Source organism: Meriones unguiculatus, chromosome 5 (assembly GCF_030254825.1).
Source record: "Meriones unguiculatus strain TT.TT164.6M chromosome 5, Bangor_MerUng_6.1, whole genome shotgun sequence".
Taxonomy (NCBI): Eukaryota; Metazoa; Chordata; class Mammalia; order Rodentia; family Muridae; genus Meriones; species Meriones unguiculatus.
Genome location: NC_083353.1, coordinates 94,808,418 through 94,816,216, shown reverse-complemented (window position 1 = coordinate 94,816,216; position 7,799 = coordinate 94,808,418).

Here is a 7,799-nt window from a genome sequence, read left to right as displayed (position 1 = left end):
GCAGAGAGAACAAAGCAGCAAACAGCATTCCTCCTATGCTACAGTTCCTACCTTAGGTTTCTGCCTGGAGTTCCCACTTTGACCTCTCCCTATCTTCTCTCAGTGATGAAGTGTGAACAGAAAATTGTAAGCTCAAATAAAATCTTTCCTTTTCTCATTGTGTATGGCCATGGTTTTATCAAAGCAAAAGAATACTGTCTAAACAATGCAAAACAACTACATAAACATATATCTACTACCAGGTCCAATTTGGTGAACCAATGAGTTTTATTAGGATTATTTACAGGATTATGGATGGAGTGTTACTTATAGGACCAGAAATGGCTCAAAGATAGCTGCATAACCAAGCCCACCCTAGCATCCAACATCACAAAGCTAGGAATATGTAGCATATTAGACAAGACTGCAGGCAGCTCAAGAGTTTGAAGTGTGTCTTTTCCAGTTACATCAGTAGGTCTAAACCAAGCAGCTTGCCTGGTTTCTGCTTCTTCCAGGCATCTGATCTAGAAGCTGGCCTGTTCTGAGAGTCTTTTTTGCACTTCAACTCTACTTCATCTGGGGGAAACTCTTAGCTTACTACTTACTCTGGCAGGAATGGGGCCTACTGAATCTAATCGGGTTTAGGGACTTCCTGAAACTATATGAGTTGTTTGCCTTCCTGCTTAATCAGCTTCCTGCAGGACAAAATCTTTTGAACTCAAAGGAAAAAAATATTTTCTTTATTCAACAAAGATACCATAAATAAAAGTGGAAGAGAAGAATGTTAAGATGACATGGTGGGGAGAAAGTGCTTAACTCTATAAATAGAGGTATAAATGGTTTTGCACACTGAGAAGTCACTTTTGAATGATACAAACATTAACAGTTCTGGGACCTAGAAATACCATTATATTGAGGATGAAATTTCTGAAAAAAGTAAATTATTAGTAAGTAACAATTGAGCTCTTAATAATCCCCAAACAGGGACTAGTAGTCTACACAGAGTGAACCATTTGATCTACACAAAGAGCAAACTTCTTTTTTTTTCATCAATTACACTTTATTCATTCTGCATCCCCCCATAAGCCCCTCCCTCCTCCCCTCCCGATCCCACCCTCCCTCCTCCCTCTGCATGCATGCCACTCCCCAAGTCCACTGATAGGGGAGGTTCTCCTCTCCTTTCTGATCTTAGTCTGTCAGTTCACATCAAAAGTGGCTGCATTGTCCTCTACTATGGCCTGGTAAGGCTGCTCCCCCCCAGGGGGAGATGATCAAAGAGCAGGCCAATCAGATTATGTCAGAGCAGTCCCTCTTCCCATTACTATGTGACCCTCTTAGACACTAAACTGCCATGGACTACATCTGTGCAGGGGTTCTAGGTTATCTCCATGCCTGGTACTTGGTTGGAGTATGAGTCTCTGGGAAGTTCCCTGTGTTCAAATTTTCTTGTTCTGTTGCTCTCCTTGTGGAGACCCTGGAGAGGACAAGAGCAAACTTCTGAATTTGTTACTATATTTAGTGTGTGTATATGTTTGTGTTTGCATTTGTATGTATGTGTGGTATATGTGTGTGTGATATACGTGTGTGTGAACATATGATAACACAGGTTACTGCACACATGTGTAGAACAAGAAGCAAGACATTGAATGTCTTTGTCCATTGCTCTCCTCTGTATTGCATTAGCACTGACCTGGAAGGTTATTGTTTAGAATATGCTCTCAGGTCAGCAAGCTGTAGAGATCCACCCCACTGAAACTCTTCTCCGATGCTGGGGTCACAGGCACACACAGCCATGGCTAACTTTTTACATGGGTGTTGAGGATTCAAACTAAGGTACAAAACCTAAAACAATCTCCATCCATTTAGTGAAAAAAAAATTCTTACCTTCTGTTCTAGGCTTTCCAAAGTATGACAGGTACTTATTATTAAATCTACAAATCCAAGCAGTCTTCTTAGCTTTATGAAAACATGCCTTACCTCAAATTAGCTATCTCTTCCATCTTCTCTATTGTGTATAACTTGCACACTGAGAGTCTGGTGAGCAGTGATTTGGAGATTACCAGTGTAATCAATATTCCATTCTCTTCTTGTTCCTGGGCACAAGGCTAGAGTAGCCTTGCATAGGTGCTTTGTGTCTGATAGAATGTGTTGTGCCTGACTTCTGACTAACAGTATGGAAGAAAGAAATATGTGATGTTTAAGACTAGCCATTTAAAACAAAAACAAAACAAAACAAAAACTTCCAACAATGTCTCTCTCCATACATGTTAGAATCAAAGGAGAAAACAGCATGATGGCAACAGAAAACACAGGAAGCTCCCTAGCTTGAAGAGCTAGTCTGGCTAGGAATGTAGCCCAACTGATAACAGTGTTTGTTATGCAAGCATGGAAACATGGGTTGGTTAACCAAAATCCAGATTAAAAAGCTGACTGTGGTAAAGACTTATACCTATAATCTTAGTGCTTGGGAAGCAGAGAGAGGAGAAGCTGTGGGATTCACTCAGCAGCCAACCTGGCCTACTTAGTGGCTTTAGACCAATGGAAAGACCCAATCTCAAAAAAAAAAAAAAAAAAAGGAAGACACCTGAACAACACCTCTTCACACATGTGCACACAAACAAAAGTTCATTTTCACATATGTTCCTGCACAACACATACCTACAGAAAACATATACAACTCTGAATAGCCACACACACACACAATTAAATTTCTAAAAATCTATTTTGTAATGTTCTTGGGCTTTGGAGAAGAGGTTAGATTTTTGTTTATATAAGTTACCATTAATTACTTTGACTAATAAAATACCCAAGTTATGTGAGCTTTTCCAAATAAAATGACAGCTTTACATTTCAGCATTTCCAGTGTTAAGATCAGGTCATTAAGAGAAATAATCATTTCCCTTTGGAAAGTCAGATCCATCTTAGTGTGCATCTACTTATGCTAATTTAGCATTTATTCAGGCATTCTCTGGTTCTGTTTTCACCGTTTCTGTGAAAGTCAGCATACTGCTTTTTTTAGGATTTTCATGACAAAACATCACAGAGCAGGGGGCTTACTAAACAGAAATTCATCATCTCACAGTCCTGGGGGCTCACATCTGCAATCAAGGTGTGTGCCAGGTGAGCTACCCTTGAGGCCCTACTCCTTGGCTTAGATATATCCTTTCTGTGTCTTCATAATGATCTCCCTTCTGTGCTTTCATATAAGATTCTTTCTTTATACAGATATAGGATTAGGATTCAAACTGAGGGCCACATTTTAACTAATATTCCTTCTTTAAGACGCTATTTCCAAAGACAGTAACGTTTGGTGATACTGCAGTTCCACTGTCTCAATGTGGCAATTAGACATCCAAGTTGAAAACATTTAACCATATCAAGAACAGAGAATCAGTTAGTATTTTCATTTCTATCCCTTCACCCCCTCTGCCAGATTTAAGGCCACCTAATCTGCAGATATTCTGGAAGGAGGGGTGAAGAGATTTTAATTACCATCTTCTAGATTTTTTTGTATGTCTGCTTTCTTCCACCTCCAAAGCACAGTACTAACTACTCAAAAAATCCACACTCATTTTTGAGCTGCCCAGCAGAATAAAGGTCATAATTTTATACATGTTGTGCCCAAAGTTCAAACACCGCAATTCACCTTATTCTTTCTTTTTTGAGACATGTTCCTCATGGCACAGAATGACCCCTGCCTCAGAGTCCCAAGTGTTTCCAGTGGTGCCACCACATCTAACCTGTGCTTTCAATGTTATATTTTAGCACCTGCTTGCATTCAAATGTGACAACAACCTGGTGTGGCAGTACAGTCTTGTGATATCAGGACCTGGAGGGGGGAGAGGGAATAAGGAAGTAGGATTTTGAAAAGCAAATGCCAGCTAGGATTACATACAAAACCTTCTCTCGAAACAATAACTACAACAACAAACAATAAGTAAAGTCATTCCTCTAACCACACAGCTGTTTTCCTGACCCTCAGCTTTCACTTTCTCTTGTCCTTGCTTCTGAAAGCAAGTGCTGCTGTCACTGGTCCACAGAATTCCATTGCCTTCCCTCAGAACCTCTGCCAGGATTCATTTACAATAGTTGTTCCCAGCATGTTGTAACTATAATAATAATCACTATATAATTATCGCAATCATCATTTCAATTATCTTCACATTTTTTTTTCTTAATCCCTACAACTTCCTTCTCTAGTTTCAGATGGAGGTAAATGCATCTTTGAGAACTGGGGCATCTTACTCCAGGTCACACACCCAAAAAGCAACAGAACACACTTGAATTTGATTCTGTCTTCTCTGATTCAAGTGTTTTAAAACATATTCTGCACATTCATGCATCACCTGTTTATCTGAGAACATGTCACCCACAAGCTTTGAAGGATGTAATCCACGCTATGCTGCAAACAGGAACATGCCATATCATCAGCTTATAGCACATGTGTATGCCATCTGGGTCATTTTAGCCTCTTTTATTATGGGGGAGGGGGAAGCTGCTCACGTCACTTGAAGTTAGCCATGTATTAGCTTTTCAACATGTACAGTAAGGTCTACTGTATTAAGTGGATGACTCACAAAGTACATGCAAATTAAGGTGAAATTGACAACAGTTATCAGTGTCACATCATAAATAGACCATATCTTTATTATGACAGATTACCACTTATTTGAAAAAACAATAATAGAAAATAAAGCTTTTGCTCTAGATTCACTCATTATTTCTTCTATCTTATAGCATCAGAATTACATGGGTTTCAAACACCTCTTCTTGTATCATTTTTGCAATATGACCAGATTAAAGAACTTAATGTTATCAATTATGTAAATGACCTATTTGTGATTTATTAATTTTCAACATGAACCTGTATCAAATTTAAAACTGATATTATCTAAAAATTCATTTGTGGAACATTTTGCTGATCCTACTCTAAAAATCTTAACCATTCATTTCAGCTCCAGTGCGGCTATCAGTGAACCACTAAGGTAGTCATCTAGATAGCACTGTCACTTTTACTACAGTACATTCAAACAATGGTTTTGTATGTGTTCTTCTGTTAATTGGCTGTACTGGGAACTACACTGTTGAAGAAAGAGCAGGGTTGATAAATCAATATTACTATTAAAGCTGCATCATTAATTAGTAACATATCTTCAGACTTCAGAAGGCAATTACACATGAATCAGCACCTATGTACATAAGAGGTTGACTTCATGAATGACCAATTTCGTGATCAATGAAGTTATAAAAACAATAACAACAAAGATCACAGTGATTGTCCAAATTGATTTCCTTGAAACAACACAACTGTATTTGTGTATATATCCCATTTAAACCTTCCTTGTTCTTCAGTGTTAGCAGTATTATAGCAAGAGCTGAAGGCTCAATTCATGGAACTTCTTTTCCCACACGTATCCTGGGCAGTCTATAAAATGGGAAATTAGCCCCTGGACCCTAAGTGAGACTCTTCCCATTTCCAATCAACTGTCTTGATTTGACAGGAATGCATCTGGGCAGAGATGTATGTAGTTGGGTTCTTCAGAAAGAAAAGGTGCTTACACTGCATTTAGAAGGCATGTTGGTAAAAGGCAAATGAGGTCTAAATTTAGCTTGAACTGTGGTGAAGTGGATAAAGAGTGATTATAGCTATTTGTTCTGATGAGGTTAGTAGCTTGGATCATGACCTCTTGAGAAAAATAAGATGGAGTGTTGTAATGGATTTTTCTTAATCTAATGTAGAACTGACATTGAATGATGGTTCTTAATTAGCATCATCCTCTTCACCTGCATTTGGTGTGACATCCTCATATTGGCCTATATCATCTGTGAAATGCAAAGTTAAGCCTCAAAAGGCAAGTTCCTTATTTTTCTTCATAATGAGGGAATAAGTGCGACAAATTTAAATAGGTTCTGTGCAAATGAAGAAAGAGATGTTGGTTCCCATTTTGCACACATGACACAGGTTTGAAAGACAAGGTCCTTAGAATGATAGAAAATGGACCCAGCACAAAACATACATCTCTTCTATGAAGCAGAACTGGTCCTGAGATTATTATCCATAATTTATACAATATAAAAGAAAGCACGACAAAGAAGCGAGGGAGTGGAAGTTGACTGTTTTCAAAGGCTTTGTGCAGCAAAAGGACTGATCAGCCTATGCCCATTAGTTCATCTCATGTTTAATGATGCAAGGAATGAGTGCCGGATTTACTTTCTCCTTATTGCTTAATGAAATAGACTGGCAACCAGCATCCCACTTTGTGAATAAAAGAAAGGTTAAAAAATACACAATTCTGAAAGTCCTTCAGTTAACAAAGCTATTGTCTGGTTCTTGACCTCTGCATCACATGGTCTTTTATTATGAAGTATTTTAAGTTTCCTTGAATGTTTTCTTTGACTAAAGGTTATTAAAGACTCCAGAAAGGCATAGGTAGCATGGTGCTGGCAGACAGGAGGGGAGAGAGAAATGGGGCTTGCTGTTCTGACCCGTGTTTTAAGATAACGTCATATCAGGAATTGAATTTAACATTCAGAATCCATCCTACATTCTTATCTTTAAAAGCAACCTAAAGCCAGTAATTCAGAAAAGCTGGATGGATAAATGGAAAACCAGATTCCGATTTCCTCTGGAGAATCCCCGTTGGATCGTGGAAATTAACCATTTCCCAAAACCAGTCTTTTCTTTTTGCCGTAGGATAACCTGATCAAATTTCCTGGCTTCATTTTCTCTATTGGACTAGCAGTAATGTGAAACTGAAGAAGCCCTGTCAGTTCTAAAGCCAATTTCAAAGGCAAGCCAGCTCCTTGGGGAAAAGGCCGCCTTGTGAAGGCAAGATTGTTTTAATAGTTAAATCCCATCTTCAAATGCCACCAACTGTCTTAAGAGAAAGTGATATTACAAGGATGGGGAAAAGGTGAGCAAAAAACCTGAGGAGGAATAAATCAGAAAGAAAGATAACTTAAAATATATAAATAAAAATAAACCATAAAATGAAGACAAAGAAGAATCTTAGGGATGAGGGATTATGAAAAACAAAACTTGTGAGTGATTTAGATAGGTTACCCTGGGATCTGAAAGCTAAATACACAAGTCTTATACACAAACAATCGAAAACATTCTTTATTCTGATTTCCATGTAGAAATACTGATTTAAGGAGATATCTCAAAATACTTCTAAAGCTATTATATTTGAATAATATTCTGTATTTTTGTAACTAATGACATTGATAACAAGGATTAATCGAAAAAAATTGGTAATTATGTAGGTATTTACTTCATGTTATGTCATTTGTAATATTGACTTTTGAATGGTTTTAGTCTTTGAGAAAATTTAGCTGATATTTTTGAAGATGTATTGGGTTTTTAGTATTAATTTTAGATAACATTGCTGATATTAATTATAGTATATATCTACTGTTAGAGAATATTGTTTCAAGTATTAGCTATTTAAAAAAGGAATTGTGGGCCTTATATGAATGCACATGGTAAATAAATATTATTAAGAGAAGGCACACATAGCTATTATTTGTGTTTCATTTATTTATCTGATAGAATTAAGGCTGACTGAAAGAATCATAATGTGTAATCTCCAATCAAAATGAAGATGCATTGTTAACAAGGAAATGGTTTAATAGCTTTGATGGGCATAAGTCCAACAGAAATCCCAGCAAAAATATAAAGAAGTAATATAGAAATTATTGTTTACTTAGGAAGCCTCCTGATTGCTTATCTGAGCTTCATTTGTTCTGAAAAAAAAATTAAATAATCAAAGGAGAAATGAAGGATTATTTTTAATTGTTTAATGAGCATTGCTATTCAG